The sequence below is a fragment of the Pongo abelii genome, chromosome 19 (assembly GCF_028885655.2).
Source record: "Pongo abelii isolate AG06213 chromosome 19, NHGRI_mPonAbe1-v2.0_pri, whole genome shotgun sequence".
NCBI classification, from domain to species: Eukaryota; Metazoa; Chordata; class Mammalia; order Primates; family Hominidae; genus Pongo; species Pongo abelii.
The window spans coordinates 1,031,090-1,053,293 of NC_072004.2; the positions used below are offsets into that span (position 1 = coordinate 1,031,090).

Below are 22,204 nucleotides of genomic sequence, written 5' to 3' on the forward strand. Positions count from 1 at the left end.
GACGGGGCGGCCGGGCAGAGGCGCTCCTCACCTCCCAGAGGGGGCGGCCGGGCAGAGGCGCTCCTCACCTCCCAGACGGGGCGGCCGGGCAGAGGCGCTCCTCACTTCCTCCCAGACGGGGCGGCCGGGCAGAGGCGCTCCTCACTTCCTCCCAGACGGGGCGGCCGGGCAGAGGCGCTCCTCACTTCCTCCCAGACGGGGCGGCCGGGCAGAGGCGATCCTCACCTCCCAGACGGGGCGGCCGGGCAGAGGCGCTCCTCACTTCCTCCCAGACGGGGCGGCCGGGCAGAGGCGCTCCTCACTTCCTCCCAGACGATGGGTGGCCGGGCAGAGGCGCTCCTCACTTCCCAGACGGGGCGGCCGGGCAGAGGCGCTCCTCACCTCCCAGACGGGGCGGCCGGGCAGAGGCGCTCCTCACCTCCCAGACGGGGCGGCCGGGCAGAGGCGATCCTCACCTCCCAGACGGGGCGGCCGGGCAGAGGCGCTCCTCACTTCCTCCCAGACGGGGCGGCCGGGCAGAGGCGCTCCTCACTTCCTCCCAGACGGGGCGGCCGGGCAGAGGCGCTCCTCACTTCCTCCCAGACGATGGGTGGCCGGGCAGAGGCGCTCCTCACCTCCCAGACGGGGCGGCCGGGCAGAGGCGCTCCTCACCTCCCAGACGGGGCGGCCGGGCAGAGGCGCTCCTCACCTCCCAGACGGGGCGGCCGGGCAGAGGCGCTCCTCACCTCCCAGACGGGGCGGCCGGGCAGAGGCGCTCCTCACCTCCCAGACGGGGCGGCCGGGCAGAGGCGCTCCTCACCTCCCAGACGGGGCGGCCGGGCAGAGGCGCTCCTCACCTCCCAGACGGGGCGGCCGGGCAGAGGCGCTCCTCACTTCCTCCCAGACGGGGTGGCAGCCGGGCAGAGGCGCTCCTCACCTTCCAGACGGGGCGGCCGGGCAGAGGTGCTCCTCACATCCCAGACGATGGGTGGCCGGGTAGAAGCGCTCCTCACCTCCCAGACGGGGCGGCCGGGCAGAGGCGCTCCTCACCTCCCAGACGGGGCTGCTGGGCAGAGGCGCTCCTCACTTCCTCCCAGATGGGGTGGCAGCCGGGCAGAGGCGCTCCTCACCTTCCAGACGGGGCGGCCGGGCGGAGGCGCTCCTCACCTCCCAGACGGGGCGGCCGGGCAGAGGCGCTCCTCACTTCCTCCCAGACGGGGTGGCAGCCGGGCAGAGGCGCTCCTCACATCCCAGACGATGGGTGGCCGGGTAGAGGCGCTCCTCACCTCCCAGACGGGGCGGCCGGGCAGAGGCGCTCCTCACCTCCCAGACGGGGCGGCCGGGCGGAGGCGCTCCTCACTTCCCAGACGGGGTGGCTAGCTGCCATACATTTTTTATCTCTTCTAATTCCTCACAACAACCCTGTGAAGAAGGTATTATTGTCATCGCTTCAGACAGACAGAAATGGAAGATCAAAGAGGTTAGAAGCCACACAGCTAGTCTGCTGGATTTTCTTTTTTTGTTTGTTTGTTTGTTAAGAGACAGGGTAGGCCGGGCACAGTGGCTCATGCCTGTAATCCCAGCACTTTGGGAGGCCGAGGCAAGTGGATCACCTGAGGTCAGGAGTTCGAGACCAGCCTGGCCAACATGGTGAAACCCCCTCTCTACTAAAAATACAAAAATTAGCTAGGTGTGGTGGCAGGCGCCTGTAATCCCAGCTACTTGGGTGAGGTGGGAGGCTGAGGTAGGAGGAGCGCTTGAACCTGGGAGGCGGAGGTTGCAGTGAGCAGAGATCATGCCACCGTACTCCAGCCTGGGTGACAGAGTGAGACTCCGTCTTGAAAAAAAAAAGAAAAGAAAAAGAGACTGGGTCTCATTCTGTCACCCAGGCTGGAGTACAGTGGTGCTATCATAGCTCACCGCAGCCTCAACTCCAGTACTCAAGCCATCCTTCCACCTCAGCCTCCTAAGCGCAAGCCACCACACCCGGCTTTTTTTTTTTCTGGAGAGACAGACAGGGTCTTCTTATGTTCCCCAGGCTGGTCTGGAAATCCTGGGCTCAAGCCATCTTCCTGCCTCAGCCTCCCAAAGTATTGGGATTACAGGTGTGAGTCACCACGTTCAGCCTGCTAGGTTCTGTAGTCCCGCAGCTTTGTAAGAGCTTGGTCCAGGTGCATCAGTCACTGGCATTTCTTTATTCAATAAATATTTGTTGAGCACCCACTAGGTCCCAGGGCCTAGCAAATTAAGTTTAAACTTTGTTTTCGGTTTATTTTTTTGAGACAGGGTCTTGCTCTGTCTCCCAGGCTGGAGCTCAGTGGTGCAATCTTGGCTTACTGCAGCCTCAACATCCTGGGCCCAAGGGATCCTCCCACCTCAGCCTCCTGAGTAGCTGGGACTACAGGTGCATGACACCAAGCCTGGCTAAGTTTTTGTAGAGACAGGGTCCCACCGTGTTTCCCAGGCTTGAACTTCTGGGCTCAAGCCATTTGCCCGCCTTGTCCTCCCAAAGTGTTGGGATCACAGGCATGAGCCATGGCGCCTGGCAAGTTTAAACTTTGTAGCCTGGCATATCAGACCTATTGAAATGGGCCCCCTGACCCCAGCTAACATTTCCAACCCCATTTCCTGAATTTCCTCGGCCTGCTATACCCACTCAGCTCCCAACCCAGGTGGCCCTCTGTAGTAGATGTCTTTCGTGTCCTGTGCCACCTCCTGTTGGCCTATCTTGGATTTCTGCAGTGGACAGTCCCTGGGGGCTGCTGGGTTCTCACCTGAGTGCCATCTCCCACGCTGCTCTCTACTTTTCTGCCTTAGGGCTTCTGTCAAAGTCACAAAGCTCTCAAGAACAGCCAAGATAGGGGATAGGATATTAATACCCCCAGGGCCATAGCCAATTAACCCTGCCTAGACCAAGGCCAGTGGAAATACAGGTTGGTTAATAAACACCCCCCAGGCTTCCATCTCTGGAGGGCTTTTTTTTTTTTATTTTTTTTATCTTAAGACGAGTCTCGGAGTCTCGCTCTGTCACCCAGGCTGCAGTGCAGTGGTGCAATCTCAGCTCACTGTAACCACCGCCTTCCGGGTTCAAGTGATTCTCCTGCCTCAGCCTCCTGAGTAGCTGGGATTATAGGCACGCGCCACCACGGCCAGCTAATTTTTGTATTTTTAGTAGAGACGGGGTTTCACCATGTTGGTCAGGCTGGTCTCGAACTCCTGACCTGGTGATCCACCCGCCTCGGCCTCCCAAAGTGCTGGGATTACAGGTGTGAGCCACCGCGCCCCACCAGGCACCCAGTTTTCTAGAATTTTTGTCACTACAGTCTTGCCTTTTCTAGAATTTTTTTTTTTTTTAGACAGGCTCTCACTCCATCTCCCAGGCCGGAGTGCTGTGGTGCGACCACACGTCATTGCAACCTCGACCTCCCTCCTCAGCCTCCCAAGTAGCTGGGACCACAGCACAAGCCACCATATGTGGTGATTTTTTTTTTTTTTTTTTTTTTTGGTAGAGATGAGGTCTCACTGTGTTGCCTAGGCTGGTCTCAAACTCCAGGGCTCAAGCCCATCCTCCCACCTCAGCCTCCCAAAGTGCTGGGATTACAGGTGTGAGCCACAGCACCCGGCCCCTTCCTAGAATCTTGTATGAAAGAATGTAGTCTTGGTGTTGGACTGCTGAAACAGCACAGTGTTTCTGAGTTCAATCTGCACTGCTGTGTATTTACATCTCCTTCCTTCCCTTCCCATACCCCAAGGTCGGAAATAGGCATTTTAACATACTAGGTGGAAACAGGCATTCAACCTTCATTCTAATGCTGGGACAAAAGTGTTATTATCATTATTTTGCAGATAAACAAGTGTGGTTTGATGAGATTAAGATAGTCATTCAGGGCCGGGCTCAAAGTCTGACACCTGTAATCCCAGCACTTCGGGAGGCCGAGGCGGGCAGATCACCTGAGGTCAGGAGTGAGACCAGCCTGGCCAACATGCTGAAACCCCATCTTCCCTAAAAAAAAAAAAAAAACACACAAAATACAAAATATAAAAATCAGCCGGGCGTGGTGGCGGGTGCCTGTAATCCCATCTACTCGGGAGGCTGAGGCAGGAGAATTGATTGAACCCGGGAGGCTGTCGCAGTGAACCAAGATTGCACCATTGCACTCCAGCCTGGGCAACAAGAGCAAAACTCCGTCCCAAAAAACATAAAAGATAGTCATTCAAGTTTATGTAATTCATTCCTTTTTATTGTGGAAGAATATTCCATTGTATGAATATACCCCTATTTGTTTATTCTCCAGTTGATAGACATTTGAGTTGTCTCTGTGTGGACAAGTGTTTTCATTTATATTCCCCACAAAAAAAACACAGAAATGAGATTGCTGGGTCGTAAGGAAACTGTATGTTTAACTTTTCTTTTTTCTTTTTTTTTTTTTAATTTTTAAACGGAGCCTCGCTCTTTCGCCCAGGCTGGACTGCAGTGACGCTATCTCGGCTCACTCCGCCTCCCGGGTTCACGCCATTCTCCCGCCTCAGCCTCCTGAGTAGCTGGGACTACAGGCGCCCGCCACCGCGACCGGCTAATTTTTTGTATTTTTTTAGTAGAGATGGGGTTTCACTGTGTTAGCCAGGACGGTCTCGATTTCCTGACCTCGTGATCCGCCTGCCTCGGCCTCCCAAAGTGCTGGGATTACAGGCGTGAGCCACCGCGCCCAGCCAAAACTGTATGTTTAACTTTTAAAGATATTACCATACAATGTTTTCCAAAGTGCCTGTACTATTTTCCTTTTTTTTTTTTTTTAATTTTTTGTATTTTTAATAGAGATGGGGTTTCGCCATGTTGGCCAGGCTGGTCTGGAACCCCTGACCTCAGGTGATTCTCCTGCCTCCGCCTCTGAAAGTGTTGGGATTACAGGCGTAAGCCACCGCACCCAGCCTGTTTTCCATTATTAACAGCAATGTGTGTGCATCTCATTGTTCTATGTCCATGTCAACACTTAATGTTGTCAGTTTTTTTCGCTTTAGCCACTTTAGTGGGTATGTAATGCTATCTTGTTGTGCTTTAATTTGATTATTAATGATGTACAACATCGTTTCATGTACTTATTGACCATTTGCATATTTTCTTTTGTGAAGTGTTTAAATCTTTTGTCCATTTTTTATCAGATATACTTTTAGAGTTGAGTTGTAATAGTCCTTTTTTTATTTTTATATTTTTTGAGACAAGGTCTTGAGGTCTGTTGCCCAGGCTGGTCTGAACTCCTGGGCTCAAGTAATCCTCCCACCTCAGCCTCCCAAGTAGCTAGGACTACATGCCTGGCTATGGTTTTTTTTCTTTTTTGTAGAGACAGGGTCTCCCTATGTTTCCCAGGCTGGACTTGAACTCCTGGGCTTAAGTGATCCTCCCTCCTTGGCCTCCCAAAGTGTTGGGATTACAGACATGACCCAGTATGCTCTAGCTCTTTTTTTTTTTTTTTTTTTTTGAGACAAGGTCTTGCTCTGTCACCCAGGCTGGAGAGTGTATCGGCACCCTCTCAGCTTGCTGCAACATCTGCCTCTGAGACTCAAGCCATCCTTCCACCTCGGCCTCTCGAGTAGCTAGGATTACAGATACGTACCACCACGCTCAGCTAATTTCTGTATTTTTTGTAGATACCAGGTTTCACCATGTTGTTCAGGCTGGTCTCAAACTGCTAGACTCAAGTGATCCACCTGCCTCAGCCTCCCAAAGTGCTAGGATTACAGGCCTAAGCCATTGCACCTGGCCTGTCTAGTTCTTTTTTCTTTTTCTTTTTTTTTTTTTTAGATGGAGTCTCACTCTGTCGCCCAGGCTGGAGTAGTACAGTGGCACAATCTCGGCTCAATGCAAGCTCCACCTCCCGGGTTCACGCCATTCTCCTGCCTCAGCCTCCCTAGTAGCTGGGACTACAGGCACCCGTCACCACGCCTGGCTAATTTTTTTTTTTTAATTATTTTATTTTATTATTATTTTTTTTTATTATTATACTTTAGGTTTTATGGTACATGTGCGCAATGTGCAGGTTAGTTACACATGTATACATGTGCCATGCTGGTACGCTGCACCCACTAACTCATCATCTAGCATTTTTTTGTATTTTTTCAGTAGAGACGGGGTTTTACCATGTTAGCCAGGATGGTCTCGATCTCCTGACATTGTGATCCACCCACCTCGGCCTCCCAAAATGCTGGGATTACAGGCGTGAGCCACCTAGCTGGCCGTGGCCTGTCTAGTTCTTTATATTATTTATTCATGCTCTTTGTCAGATATATAAATACATATAGATAGATAGATTTTTTTTTTTTTTTGAGACAGAGTCTACCTCTGTCACCCAGGCTGGAGTGCAGTGGCGCCATCTTGGCTCACCGCAACCTCTGGCTCCCGAGCGATTCTCCTGCCTCACTCAGCCTCCTGAGTAGCTGGGATTACAGGTGTGCGCCACACGCCCAGCTAATTTTTGTATTTTTGGTAGAGATGGGGTTTCATTATGTTGGCCAGGCTGGTCTGGAACTCCTGATCTCATGTGATCCGTCCACCTCGACCTCCCAAAGTGCTGGGATTACAGGTGTGACCCACCGTGCCCAGCCGTGTCCAAGTTTTTGTGTGGACATGTTTTCCATTTTCTCTGTTTCTGCTTAGGAGCGAAATTGCTGGCTCATATGGTCACTCTGCATTTCGCTTATCAGAGAACTGTCTGACCATTTCTGAAGCATCTACGTCATTTTATCTTCCCAGTGTATACGGGCTCCCACTGCTCCACATTCTTTCCCACACTAGTGTGCATTTTTTGTATCATAGCCACCCTAGTGCGTGTGATGTGGTATCTCATTGTGGTTTCTCTGGTTGTTGTTTCCTTTGGGTTTTTGTTTTTTTTTTTTTTTTTTGAGATGGAGTGTTGCTCTGTCACCCACGCTGGAGTGCAGTGGCTCAATCTCAGCTCACTGCAAACTCCGCCTCCTGGGTTCAAGCGATTCTCCTGCCTCAGCCTCCTGAGTAGCTGGGATTACAGGCGCCCACCACCACGCCTGGCTAACTTTGTATTTTTATTGGAGATCGGGTTTCACCATGTTGGTCAGGCTGGTCTCAAACTCCTGACCTTGTGATCTGCCCGCCTCGGCCTCCCAAAGTGCTGGGATGACAGGCGTGAGTCACCGCACCCGGCCTTGTTTTGTTTTTGAGATAGGGTCTTGCTCTGTCGCCCAGGCTGGTGTGCAGTGGCACAATTGCGGCTCACTGCAGCTTCAAGCACCAGTACTCAAGTGATCCTCCCACCTCAGCCTCCTGAGTAGCTAGGACCACAAGCGCATGCCACCACACTCAGCTAATTATTTTTTTAACTGTCTTGTAGAGACGAGATCTCACTATGCTGCCAGGGCTGGTCTCAAAGTCTGGACTCAAGCTATGTTCCCACCTCAGCCTCCCAAAGTGCTGGGATTACTGGCGTGAACCACCGCACCCAGCCTTGTCATGGTTTTATTTGCCTTTCCCTAATAATGAAAGATGAACATATATTCATGTTCTTGAAACCACCTTTCCAAAATTATGACTGAGACAGTGTTAGATCTAACTTGACCGACTCCGTCTTGCACCTAACCTCCAAGCTGTCCTTGTTCATTCCTGGGCGTAGGCTGCACTAACTTTAGGAGAAACTTAGTTTATAGTTTATAGTTTAAACAAAGACGGTAACAGCCCTTTCCCAAACAAACCTCCTTCTTCCCTGGGGACTAGTCTGCCTTTGTAGGACTAACTTTAGCCCCAAGATTAGAAATTATGGTTTAGGAGCCATGCAGCTGGAGGTCAGAAGATCCTGACCCTCCTTAAACTGCTCCTAAGATCAGCGCTTGAGATATTTTGGAAACCCTGCACTTGATGAATCAGCTGACCCCACCCACATCGATAAACTGGCTCATCTGATCTTGAGGTCCCCACCCAGGAACTGACTGAGCGCAAGAAGACAGCTTTGACTCCCTGTGATTTCATCTCTGACCAATCAGCACTCCTGGCTCACTGGCTTCCCCCACCCACCACGTTATCCTTAAAAACTCTGTTCCCACTGGCCGGGCGCGGTGGCTCACGCCTGTAATCCCAGCACTTTGGGAGGCTGAGGCGAACGGATCACGAGGTCAGGAAATCGAGACCATCCTGGCTAACACAGTGAAATCCGGTCTCTACTAAAAATACAAAAAAATTAGCCAGGCGTGGTGGCCGGGCGCCTGTAGTCCCAGCTACTCGGGAGGCTGAGGCAGGAGAATCACTTGAACCCGGGAGGTGGAGCTTGCAGTGAGCCGAGATCGTGCCACTGCACTCCAGCCTGGGCGACAGAGCGAGACTCCGTCTCAAAAAAAAAAAAAAACAAAAAACAAAAAACTCTACTCCCCAGTGCTCAGAGAGATTGACTAGAGTAATAACAGAACTCCAGTCTCCTGCACAGTCGGCTCTGCGTGAATTTCTCTTTCTCTATTGCCATCCCCTGTCTCGATGAATCCGCCCTGGGCATCTATATATTTTCTTTAGAAAACTGTGTATTCAAATTCCTAACCCAATTTTTAGTTGTATTGTTTGCCTATTACTGAGTTGTAAGAGTTTTCATATATTCTAGCTATTGGACCTTTTTTTTTTTTTTTTTTTGGAGACAGAGTCTTGCTCTGTTGACCAGGCTGGAGTGCAGTGGCATAATCTTGGCTCACTGCAGCCTCTGTCTCCTGGGTTCAAGCAATTCTCCTGCCTCAGCCTCCCAAGTAGCTGGGACTACAGGTGTGCGCCACCACACTCGGCTAATTTTTGTATTTTTAGTAAAGATGGAGTTTCACCATGTTTGTCAGGCTGGTCTCGAACTCCTGACCTCGTGATCCGCCCACCTTGGCCTCCCAAAGTGCTGGGATTACAGGCGTGAGCTACTGTGCCTGGTTTTCGTTGTTGTTGTTTGAAATGGAGTCTCGCTCTGTCGCCGAGGCTGGAGTGCAATGTCTCAGTCTTGGCTCACTGAAACCTCCGCCTCCCGGGTTCAAGTGATTCTCCTGCCTCAGCCTCCTGAGTAGCTGGGATTACAGGCATGTGCCACCACACCTGGCTAATTTTTTGTATTTTTAGTAGAGACAGAGTTTCACCATTTTGGCCAGGCTGGCATTGAACTCCTGACCTCGTGATCCGCCCGCCTCAGCCTCCCGAAGTGCTGGGATTACAGGCAGGAGCCGCTGCGCCCGGCCCTCCTACCTTTTTTTCTGTTTTATTTCTGTCTTTCACGGCATTGCTGTTTTTGAAGATTCCAGGCCAGTCGTCATGGAGAGTGTCCTGCGTAATCTGGACCCATCTGATGTTTCCCCATAATTCGATCCAGGTTGAGCGTGTGTACTTCACGTGGCATCGTATCATGACGTTTTCTAATTACTGCAGAATGGGGTCCGTTTCCTCGTCACGCTGCCAGGGCTCTGCCAGTTCCATGCCTCTCTTTCTAGAAAAAAGCAAGCAAAGGTCATATGTGTAACTTCTGTTTTCCACATTTTCTAAATTACAAAGGCAATAAGGGCTTGTGAAAGAAAATTGGAAGAATCCAGAATTATATAAGATAAAAAATGAACATCTCGGCTGGGGTGACAGAGAGAGACTCCATCTCAAAAAAAAAAAAAAAAATGAACATCTCTCTCGATTCTGGAACCTCTCCCTGGGGGAACTAGGTCCAATTTGGTGGTTCTCCAACTGGAACTTAAAGAGAGAGACAGAGGGAGAGAGAGACAGAGACTGACTGACTGAGAGAGACTTGCTCTGGCTAATTTTTTATTTTTTGTAGAGACAAGGTCTTGCTATGTTGCCCCGGCTGGTCTCGAACTCCTTGCTTCAAGTAATCCTCCTGCTTCAGCATCCCAAAGTGCTGGGATTACAAGTTTGAGCCACCATGCCCAGCCCCTAACTTATTTATTTTGAGACAGAGTTTCAGTCTGTCGCCCAGGCTGGAGTACAGTGGCTCACTCACTGCTCACTGCAGCCTCAACCTCCTGGGCTCAAGTGACCCACCTCAGCCTCCCTAGTAGCTGGGACTTCAGATGTGCAACACTGAGCCTGGCTAATTTTTTTTGCTAGGTTTTTTTTTTTTTTTTTTTGGTAGTTTGGCTTTTTGGTTTGTTTCACCATGTTGCCCAGGCTGGTCTCTAACTCCTGGGCTCAAATGATCCACCCCACTAGGCCTCCCAAAGTGCTGGGATTACAGGTATGAGCCATTGCACCCGGCTTATTTTCTTCCTCTTTTTTTTTTTTTTTTTGGAGACGGAGTCTCGCTCTGTTGCCCAGGCTGGAGTGCAGTGGCACCATCTTGGCTCACGGCAAGCACCGCCTCCCGCGTTCACACCATTATCCTGCCTCAGCTCCTGAGTAGCTGGGACTACAGGCGCCCGCCACCACACCCGGCTGATTTTTTGTATTTTGTTTAGTAGAGATGGGGTTTCACCGAGTTAGCCAGGATGGTCTCGATATCCTGACCTTGTGATCCGCCCACCTCGGCCTCCCAAAGTGCTGGGATTACAAACAACAGCCACTGCACCTGGCCTCTTTTTTTTTTTTTTTTTTTGAGACGGAGTCTTGCTCTGTTGCCCAGGCTGGAGTGCAGTGGCAGTCTTGGCCAACATGGTGAAACCCCATCTCTACTAAAACTACAAAAATTAGCAGGGCCCACTGGCAGGCACCTGTAATCCCAGCTACTCAGGAGGCTGAGACAGGAGAATCGCTTGAACCCTGGAGGCAGAGGTTGCACCACCATGCCCGGCTAATTTTTTGAATTTTTAGTAGAGACAGGGTTTCACCTTGTTAGCCAGGATGGTCTCATTCTATTTTAAACCAATCACTGCTGCCAGGGGCACTGCCGTAAGCCAACAAGCATCTATCCCTGGAGCTGAGGGCGTGGGTTAATTGCACCTAAACCACATGGCTGAGAACCTGGGAAGCGTTAATTTCCCCATGAGAAATCAGAGTCTTGTTGCCAAGAAAAAAGTAACAGGCAAACAAAAATGTCTGTTCTGGGTTGACGTAAGGACCCTCACAGAACTCTCTGTGGGTGCGGTGGCTCATGCCTATGATCCCAGCGCTATGGGAGGCCGAGGCAGAGGCAGGAGGACTGCTTGAGCCCAGGAGTTCCAGACCAGCACCTGTAGTACCAGCTCCTCGGAAGGCTGAGGCGGGAGGATCACTTGAGCCCAGGAGTTTGAGGCTTTTTTTTTTTTAGACAGAGTTTCGCTCTTGTTGCCCAGGCTGGAGTGCAACGGTGCGATCTCAGCTCACTGCAACCTCCGCCTCCCAGGTTCAAGCAATTCTCCTGCCTCAGCCTCCTAAGTAGCTGGGCATGTGCCAACATGCCCGGCTAAATACTAACTGCCCTTGAGGCATGATGTCAACGTACCCCCCACCAACAAAGTCTGAGAGTGCTTGTTTTCTTATGCCCTGGCCCATGCAGTGTGATATCAAATTTTGGAATTTTACTAGTATAACAGGTGAAAATGATATATCAATATAGTTTTAGTTTGCATTTATCTTATTATGACTGGGTTAAGAATGTTTTCATAATAAGAGCCATTTCTCTTTTTTCTGTGGAAATCTTTTTTGTTTTTTCTCCCAAGATGCAGTCTTGCTCTGTTGCCCAGGCTGGAGCGCAATGGCGCGATCTCGGCTCACTGCAACCTCTGCCTCCCAGGTTCAAGCGATTCTACTGCCTCAGTCTCCTGAGTAGCTGTGATTACAGACGCCCACCACCACACCTGGCTAATTTTTGTATTTTTAGTAGAGACGGGGTTTTGCCATGTTGGCCAGGCTGGTCTCAAACTCCTGACCTCAGGTGATCTGCCTGCCTCGGCCTCCCAAAGTGCTGGGATTAAAGGTGTGAGCCACCGCGCCCGGCCTATCCGTTTAAGTCTTTTGCCCATTTTCCTCTTGGGCTGTTAATCTTTTTCTTATCCATTTGTACGAATTCTTTAAATACCAGAGAACTTAGCTAGTTGCCTGTGACATGAGTGGAAAATATTTTTCCAAACTTGTCATTTATCATTTGACTTTGCTTATTGCATTAGTCCATTTTGTGCTGCTATAACAGAATACCTGAGACTGGGACATTTATAACTAACAGAAATGCATTGGCTCACAGTTCTGGAGAGCAAAAGGCAGCGACAGGCCTGGTGCCAGGTGAGGGCCTGGTCTCTGCTTCCAACACAGAGCCTTGTAAGTTCATCATCCAGGGAGAGGGAGCGCGTTACTCACACGGCAGAGGGCGGAGGGACAAGCAGCAACAGGGGCCCAGATGCACACTTTTATACGATGACTGCATTAAATCCACTACAGATGAGGGCAAAGCCCTTTTATAAGATGATAGCGTTAAACCTACACACAAGGGTGAAGCCCTCCTGGCCTAATCACCTCTTAAAGGTCCCACCTCCAAACACTTGTTACAGGCCAGGTGCGGTGGCTCACACCTGTAATCCCAGCACTTTGGGAGGCCGAGGCGGGCGGATCACCTGACTCCAGGAGTTCGAGACTAGCCTGACCAATACAGTGAAACCCTGTCTCTACTAAAAATACAAAAATTAGCCAGACGTGGTGGCGCACGCCTGTAATCCCAGCTACTCAGGAGGCTGAGGTAGGAGAACCGCTTGAACCCAGGAGGCGGAGGTTGCGGTGAGCTCAGATCGCGCTGTCAGACTTCAGCCTGGGCAACAGAGTGAGACTCCTCAAAAAAAAAAGAAAAAAACTGTTACAATGGCAATTAAATTTCAACATGAGTTGTGGAGGGAATAAACAATCAAACCGTGGAACTTTACAATTTCCCTGCAGACTTTTTTATTTAGCCAAATTTACTGATTTCTTTTTAGTGGCTTTTTGATTTTGTGATACAGTAAGAAAGGCCTTCCTCTGCAGTCATAAAATCATGTTTTTATATTTTCTTCTTTTTTTTGTTATTTTGCATTTTAATCTTTAATCCAATTGGAATTTCTCCTCATATGCAGTAAGTATGGCTCCAACTTTGTTTTTCCAGTGGCTACCCAGCTGTTTCAATACTACATATTAAGTAAACTAGGCAGGGTGTGGTGGCTCACACCTGTAAGCCCAGCATTCTGGGAGGCCAAGATGGGAGGACTTCCTGAGCCCAAGAATTCAAGACCAGCCTGGGCAACCCAGCGATGTCTCAGTAACTAATAAAATGAAAAATGATCTGGGCATGGTGGTGCACGCCTGTAGTCCCAGCTACTCAGGAGGGTGAAGTGGGAGGATCGCTTGGGCCTAGGATGTCGAAGCTGCAGTGAACTGTGATCATGCCACTGCACTCCAGCCTGGGTGACAGAGTAAAACCCTATCTCAAAGAAAAAAAAAAAAAGCCAGGCACAGTGGCTCACATTTGTAATCCCAGCACTTTGGGAGGCCGAGGTGGGTGGATCACCTGAGGTCAGGAGTTCGAGACCAGCCTGGCCAACATGGTGAAACCCTGTCTCTACTAAAAATACAAAAATCAGCCAAGCATGGTGGCACACGCCTGTAATCCCAGCTACTTGGGAGGCTGAGGCAGGAGAATCTCTTGAACTCGGGAGGCGGAGGCTGTGGTGAGCCGAGATCATTTCTCCACTGCACTCTAGCCTGGGCGATGGAGTGAGACTGTCTCAAAAAAAAAAGGACATCTTAGACCTTCATCAAATATTTCTGGAGAAAGTGATTCTGAGTGCTTTGCTCATCAATCTTCATTTCTCTTTTTTTTTTTTTAACTTTTTTTCCCCCTGAGATTTTTTATTTTTTGTATTTTTAGTAGAGACGGGGTTTCATCATGTTAGCCAGGATGGTCTCAATTTCCTGACCTCGTGATCCACCCGCCTCAGCCTCCCAAAGTGCTGGGATTACAGGCATGAGCCACTGTGCCCAGCCCATCAATCTTCATTTCTAACATCTCCAGTAACTGATCCTTATCTTGTTAACTCTTTGAGGCTTTGGATAGTGTTGTTGTTATTCTGTCCCGTATTTAAATTTCTCTTCAAGGAAAGAATTGTCCTAAATTATCTAATCCGCTAGTACCAGAAGAGGAATTTCTGGGTTATTGTGGTAGTTTCATGTGATGAACCATCCTTGAATTCTCCCAGAATAAACACCACATGGTCATAACATGTTAATTTTATTTTATTATTTTTTTGTGTGTGTGAGACGGAGTTTCACTCTTGTTGCCCAGAATGGAGTGCAATGGTGCGATCTCAGCTCACTGCAGCCTCCACCTCTTGGGTTCAAGTGATTCTCCTGCTTCAGCCTCCCAAGTAGCTGGGATTATAGGCGCATGCTAATTTTTTGTATTTTTAGTAGAGATGGAGTTTCATCATGTTGACCAGGCTGGTCCCGAACTCCTGACCTCAGGTGATCCACCCGCCTCAGCCTCCCAAAGTGCTGGGATTAGAGGTGTGAGCCACCACGCCCAGCCATGATATGTTAATTTAAATATGCAGGCCAGGGGTGGCAGCACACTCCCCTAGTCCCAGCTACTTGGGAGGCTGAGGTGAGAGGATCGCTTGAGTCTGGGAGGCAAAGGTTGCAGTGAGCCAAGATCACCTTGCTGTCCTCCAGCCTGGGTGACAGAGTGAGACCTCATCTAAAAAAAAAAATTAGGCTAGCCGGACACGGTAGCTCACACCTGTAATTCCAGCTTTGGGAGGCCAAGGTGGGCAGATCACAAGACCAGGAGTTCAAGACCAGCATGGCCAATATGGTAAAACCCCATCTCTACTAATAATACAAAAATTAGCCAGGTGTGGTGGCACACACTTGTAGTCTCAACTACTCAGGAGGCTGAGGCAGGAGAATCGCTTGAACCTAGGAGGCAGAGGTTGCAGTGAGCCAAGATCTCGCCACTGCACTGCAGCCTGGGCGACACAGCGAGACTCCATCTCAAAAAAAAATTAGACCGGGTGTGGTGACTCACACCTGTAATCCCAGCACTTTGGGAGGCTGAGGCGGGCAGATCACCTGAAGTCAGGAGTTCAAGACCAGCCTGGCCAACATGGTGAAACCCCGTCTCTAATAAAAATACAAAAATTAACAGGGTATGGTGGTGGGCGCCTGTAATCCCAGCTACATGGGAGGCTGAGGCAGAAGAATCACTTGAACCCAGGAGGTGGAGGTTGCAGTGAGCCGAGATTGTGCCACTGCACTCCAGCCTGGACAACAGAGTGAGACTCAGTCTCAAAAAAATAATAATAAAATAAAAAATAAATAAATATGTTATATTCCGTTTACTAATATTGAATGTATACTTTTTGCATTAATGTTAATGCCTGAGATATTTCTACATGTATATTTTTAGCGGAATCTTTCCTGGGTTTGGTACCAGTCTTGTGCTCATGCTTTTAAAAGATTTTGGAAGTTTTTCTTCTTTTCCTATAGTTTCGAACAATTTAAATAGCCCTGGTATTGTCTTCTCTTGAAAGGTTTGGTAGAATTCCCATCTTTTTGTGTGTGTGTGTTTGAGATGGTATCTTGCATTGTCACCCAGGCTGGAGTGCTGTGGCTTGATTTCGAGTCACCACAACCTCCGCCTCCTGGATTTAAGCGATTCTCCTGCCTCAGCCTCCCAAGTGGCTGGGACTACAGGCGCCCGCCACCACGCCCGGCTAATTTTTGTATTTTTAGTAGAGACGGGGTTTTACCGTATTAGCCAGGATGGTCTCGATCTCCTGACCTCGTGATCTACCTGCCTCGGCCTCCCAAAGTGCTGGGATTACAGGTGTGAGCCCTCGCGCCCGGCCCCTAGTGCAGTGGTTTTAATTGTGTTCATGGGGACCCTTGCTGGGGGCTGTGGAGAGAAGATCACGGGGACCCTTGCTGGGGGCTGTGGAGGGGAAGAAAAGTCACGTGAATGACAGACGGAATTCCATTCACTCCAGTGCACACAGCTGCCGCTGCAGCAATTATGTGCTTAAAAATAACCAAACATGTAGTTGGAGCAGATTTTCAATAACATGAAATTACAAAGATTAAATTTTTGTTTTTTGTTGTTACCTGAGTAAAAAGTTTTAAAGCTTTCTCTTGTATTTATTTCATGCTCTAGCCTTTTTCAGAGACCAAAATCTGCTTGTGGAATCACTTCCCAAACATGTATTCTGCCATCAGAGCTCCAGCAATGAATCTAAGTTGCTTCAGGCTATCATGATAACCCTTTCTCTCATCCCCAAAGCTCATCTATAAAATTTGACATTTGCTCATCAGAAAACAATTCCCGATTCTGGGCTTCTTATCTGTGCTGTTCTCCCCCACAGGGAGAGGGCTGTACATCTCTGATTACTCCTAGAGTGGAGTAAATGGGATTATTAAGCATAAGGATGAAGGCAAGATGGGGAGGCGGAGCATCAGATCCACACTCAGGTTTTACAAAATCAAAATAAACAAACAATTCCCCAATAACAACAGAAGCCTCTAACTCTTTTTTTTTTTGAGACAGAGTCTCGCTGTCGCCCAGGCTGGGTGCAGTGGCGCCATCTCGGCTCACTGCAAGCTCTGCCTCCCAGGTTCACCCCATTCTCCTGTCTCAGCCTCCCGAGTAGCTGGGACTACAGGTGCCCGCCACCACGCCGGGCTAATTTTTTGTATATTAGTAGACACGGGGTTTCACCGTGTTAGCCAGGATGGTCTCGGTCTCCTGACCTCGTGATCCACCTGTCTCGGCCTCCCAAAGTGCTGGGATTATAGGTGTGAGTCACTGCACCTGGCCAGAAGCCCCTAACTCTTTCAGAACAACATGCTATTTATTAATAGGCTATTTTCTCATCTCCCCTTCTGGGAAAGCTCACTCAGAGAAACCCTAACACACAACCAAAAAGCCTCTGGTTACAAGTGACCTTTGCAAAGTGTTCTGTTTTCAAAGGAAGGGGCTTCAAAATAATAGAAGATGGAAGACATCTGAATTGGAACTCACCCCCGCACGCCAACCCTGGGAAAGAGGGTGGGGATCAAGATCACTGCCGGCCGGGTGTGGTGGCTCACGCCTGTAATCCCAGCACTTTGGGAGGCCAAGGCGGGTAGATCACTTGAGGTCAGGAGTTCGAGACCAGCCTGGCCAACATGTTGAAACCCCATCTCTACTAGAAATACAAAAATTAGCCAGGAGTGGTGGTGCACGCTGTAGTCCCAGCTACTCGGGAGGCTGAGGCACAAGAATCACTTGAACCCGGGAGGCGAGATTGCAGTGAGCTGAGATCTCGCTGTTGCACTCCAGCCTGGGCGACAGAGCAAGACTCTGTCTCAAAAAAAAAAAAAGAGAGAGAGAATATTAGCCTCTCCTTGTTCCTCCAAAAGGCAGAAACTAAACCCCCAGAGGCAAATCTACCAAGGCTGACCCACTCCCCACTACACTGCCCTGCTCCAACCCCACCGCCCCTCAACCATTCTCCCTACCTTCCAGGGGAATTAGGAAAGGAGCAGAACTCCATCGCAGCCAGTCTTGGTTACCCACTGATTTAATCTCTGATTCCCGCCCTGAGGAGAAAGAATATGAATTATTATAAAACCATCTGTTCCCTCTCTTTTCTGCAAAGAGAAGGACCCGGGGCTGGGTAATAATACTGTTGGCATTACAAGAGGTCTCTAGCTCACTGGTGTCTCCCTCCCCGCTTCCCCTAACAGCGCATAATTTGAAGATTTTCTTAAAAAAAAAAAAATGACTTTAACGCCCCCAACTAATGTTTTCCGAACAGTAATAATTATAAATTCCAAACAAAAACTTAGCGGCATGTGTGTGTGTGTGCGTCTCTTCCAGGCTTTTCATTTCAATAGATCTGCTAATTAAAAGCTATAATTTAACAAATAATGACCTAACCATCTCACTTTGAAATCAAACAAAAACCTACCACTAAAATGTTGGACTAGACAAAGATAATGAACCCGGGTGCAATTTACACTCCTGCTGGGCCCAGGCTGGCCCCCTTCCAGCAATGGGCCTGCGCCCGTGATTAGCAGAAATAGCTTTTCCAGCCATTTGGAGCAAACAGGGAGGATAAATGAGCAATTTATGAGTCTAAGAGTCTTTTTGGACCCACGCCCACTGCTGACGGAGCAGGATGGAGCATTTATCCCTCCCCGGCCCTCGTTCATTGACACTTGGTCAATTTCATTTTCTCCCCGGCCCTCTTTGGCCCCTGGGGAAGAAAGTTTTTTGTTTTTTTTTTTCTTTTTGAGACGGAGTCTCGCTCTGTCGCCCAGGCTGGAGTGCAGTGGTGCAATCACGGCTCACTGCAAGCTCCGCCTCCCGGGTTCACGCCATTCTCCTGCCTCAGCCTCCCGAGTAGCTGGGATTACAGGCGCCCACCACCACGCCCGGCTAATTTTTTGTATTTTTAGTAGAGACGGGGTTTCACCGTGTTAGCCAGGATGGTCTCGATCTCCTGACATCGTGATCTGCCTGCCTCGGCCTCCCAAAGTGCTGGGATTACAGGCGTGAGCCACCGCACCCAGCCATGATGGTTTCCAAAGGCTGCTATTTCACTGAACACATTGACTTACTCAATCCCAAATCTTTAGAGCAAAAGTATCAAATGTCAATTTTTTGTGTCAGCGGCCTCTCCAGCAGTGACCTGAGACAGGCTTTCACAGCTGGGCTGCCAAGGATGTGTCTATTGATTGATTTTACAGAATCTGTGTCATCACTAATTGGGGATATTTGCATTTCAAAAGAGGTAGAGTTCAAGTTCAAGCCATTCTTGCTCTCCTTCTTTTGACTAAGAAGGGGCTCTTTAAGGACAGAATTCCACCTTGTTTATCTCTGCATCTTCCAAGCACCTCATGGTCCTTATAAAGATTAAGGCGGGGTGGGGGGACGCGTGGTGCGTCACGCCTGTAATCCCAGCACTTTGGGAGGCCGAAGTGAGTGGATTGCTTGAGCCCAGGAGTTCAAGACCAGCCTGGGCAACATGGTGAGCCCTGTCTTTACAAAAAAACATAAAAATGAGCCAGGCGTGGTGGCAGGCACCTGTAGTCCCAACTACTCACGAGGCTGAGGTGGGAGGACTGCGTGAGCCCTTTCTTTACAAAAAACACAAAAATGAGCCAGGCGTGGTGGCAGGCACCTGCAGTCCCAGCTACTCATGAGGCTGAGGTGGGAGGACTGCGTGAGCCCTTTCTTTACAAAAAACACAAAAATGAGCCAGGCGTGGTGGCAGGCGCCTGCAGTCCCAGCTACTCATGAGGCTGAGGTGGGAGGACTGCGTGAGCCAGGAGGCAGAGGTGACAGTGAGTGTGATCACGCCATTGCACTCTAGCCTGGGCGGCAGAGTCAGATCCTGCCTCAAAAAGAAAGAAAAAGGGCTAACACGGTGAAATCCCATCTCTACTAAAAACACAAAAATTAGCCAGGTATGGTGGCGGGCACCTGTAATCCCAGCTGCTCAGGAGGCTGAGGCGGGAGAATCGCTTGAACCTGGGAGGCGGAGGTTGCATTGAGCCGAGATGGCGCCACTGCACTCCAGCCTGGGTCTGGGCGACAGAACAAAACTCCACCTCCAAAAAAAAAAAAAGAAACAAAGAAAAAAAAAAAAGATCAAGCCTTACAATCAAGATATACACATTAAATGGACTCTGACCATCCGTATTCCTTCAGACTCCTCACATTGCAAACAACAGCTTAAGTAACCGGCCAATACACTGCTTCAATAATAAAGAGGGTATTTTGGCCCATATAACTGAACAGTTTGGGGATAGATCTTTAGGCGTGGTGAGATCTAGTGTTCAAACAACGTAACCAAGAGCCTGGTTTTTCTCTTACCACATTTCCCAGCTCTCTTTTCTTGCTGCAAATAGCTCCATTCTCCGACCTGTTCCCGTCTTCACAGTTCCCGATGGACAGTCATTTCCCAGAGCTAGAGCCATGCTCATGTATGTCCAGCAGGTGTGAGTCTATTCAGGCAATTTCCACACAAGAAGGAGGTATTTCATTCCTGGCAGCTCCAGCAAAATTCTCTGGGCATCTTACTGGCTCTGACTGGCAACTGCCCGTCCCTGAACCATGTGCTGTGGCCAAGAGGAGAGTCTCCAACAGGCTTAAGCCAATCCCATTCAAGGTGCTGAGGACAAAGGAGTGGAGACGCTCCAACAGAAAAGGGAGATTTTTTCTTTTTTTTGACAGGGTCTCACTCTGTCGCCCAGGCTGGAGTGCAATGGCACGATCTCAGCTCACTGCAACCTCTGCCTCCCGGGTTCAAGCGATTCTCCTGCCTCAGCCTCCCAAGCAGCTGGGATTACAGGTGCCCACCACCACGCCTGGCTACTTTTTGTATTTTTAGTAGAGATGGGGTTTCACCATGTTGGTCAGGCTGGTCTTGAACTCCTGACCTCAGGTGATCCGCCCGCCTCGGCCTCCCGAAAGTGCTGGGATTACAGGCGGGGGCCACCGCACCTGGCCAAGAGAGATCACTTTAGTGAGAGAACGGAGGGGTGGACGCCAGGAAAACAAGCAGAAATGGAAACCACACCGGCCGGCGCCTGGTGGGTGGAGGTGCTGGGTGGGAGCATTTCCTTCCTGGCTTCTCTCTCCGGCGCTCGTCACTGCAGCAGCTTCAAGGGTGACAGTTGGAGGCCACAGAGACGGGGCCCATCCGGCCGTGTGTGTGTCGGTGGGGGTGGGGGGACAAAGGCTGACGCCTCATGCTCACCAGTCCACCCCTCGCCAAGCTTCCCCGGCGGCCCAGCACTTCTTTCTTCCTTTCCCTCACCTGCCAGACTCCTATCTCTGAGGCAGTTCTGATCTCTTTGATCATGTTCACCTGCCTCAATTTCATGCACATGAAGGAAATTTTTCTGATTCCTTGTAGGCCTGAAACCCCTTTTTTATTTCCACTTTTTTTTTTTTTTTTTTTTGATGGAGTCTTGCTCTGTCATCCAGGCTGGAGTGCAGTGGCACGATCTTGGCTCACTGCAACCTCCACCTCCCAGGTTCAAGCAATTCTCCTGCCTCAGCCTCCCAAGTAGCTGGGATTACAGGAATGCACCACCGAACCCGGCGAATTTTGTATTTTTAGCAAAGACGGGGTTTTGCCATGTTGGTCAGGCTGGTCTCAAACTCCTGACCTCAGGTGATCCATCCGCCTCGGCCTCCCAAAGTGCTGGGATTACAGGCATGAGCCACCGCGCCCGGCCTATTTCTACTTTTTAGAGACTGGGTCTCGCTTTGTCTTCCAGGCTAGAGTGCAGTGACATGATCTTTGCTCACTGCAGCCTCAAACTCCTGGGCTCAAGTGATCCTCCCACCTCAACCTCCTGAGTAGCTGGGACTACAGGTGCGTGCCACCACCCCCAGCTAATTTTTTAATTTTTCGTAGAGACAGGGCTTCTTAATAATAATGATATGACAATATTGATTCGTTAATTGTAATAAATGTACTACAGTAATGTGATATGTTAATAACAAGGAAAATGGGTTCAGGATACATGGGGGGACTCTTGGTATTAGCTTCTCACTTTTTCTGTACATCTTTGTTTTTCTTTCTTTCTCTTTTGAGGCAAAGTTTCACTCTCATCCCCCAGGCTGTGCGATGACACAATCTCCACTGACTGCAACCTCCACCTCCTGGATTTATGCGATTCTCCTGCCTCAGCCTCCCAAGTAGCTGGGATTACAGGTGCGCCACCACATCTGGCTAATTTTTGTATTTTTAGTAGAGATAGGGTTTCACCATTTTGGCCAGGCTGGTCTCGAACTCCCGACCTCCGGTGATCCACCCACCTCAGACTCCCAAAGTGCTGGGATGACAGGCAGGAGCCACTCGCTTGGCCTAATTTTTCTGAACATCTAAAATCATTCTAAAAAATAACATTCATTAAAGCATAAAAAATGAGTGGCCGGTCGCAGCGACTCACGTCTGTAATCCCAGCACTTTGGGAGGCGGAGGTGGGTGGATCACAAGGTCAGGAGTTCGAGACCAATTTGGCCAGCATGCTGAAATCCCATCTCTACTGAAAATGCAAAAAATTAGCCGGGCTTGGTGGCGCGTGCCTGTAATCCCAGCTGCTCGGGAGGCTGAGGTGGAAGGATTGCTTGAGCCCAGGAGATCGAGGCTGCAGTGAGCTGTGATTATGCTACTGCCTCCCAGCCTGAGTGACAGAATAAGACCTTGTCTCAAAAAGCAAAAACAAAAAACAAAAAAACACCCCCCAAAAACCCATGAAAGATCAAAAAGCAACTGGAGAGACGGAATAATAGCTAGCGGCTCAAAGTGTACCTTC

The 22,204-nt window shown here is 49.7% G+C and overlaps 1 long non-coding RNA gene across 1 annotated transcript; it reads right to left on the minus strand.

The window, feature by feature from the left end:
* Positions 1–1,208: 1,208 nt before the first annotated feature.
* LOC129050998 (uncharacterized) lies at positions 1,209–21,765 on the minus strand. Its single transcript, XR_008514945.2, has 4 exons — positions 19,749–21,765; positions 17,387–17,467; positions 9,206–9,443; positions 1,209–1,401 (listed from the first exon to the last, which is right to left on the minus strand). It is a non-coding gene; the product is annotated as an uncharacterized LOC129050998 (long non-coding RNA).
* Positions 21,766–22,204: the final 439 nt, after the last annotated feature.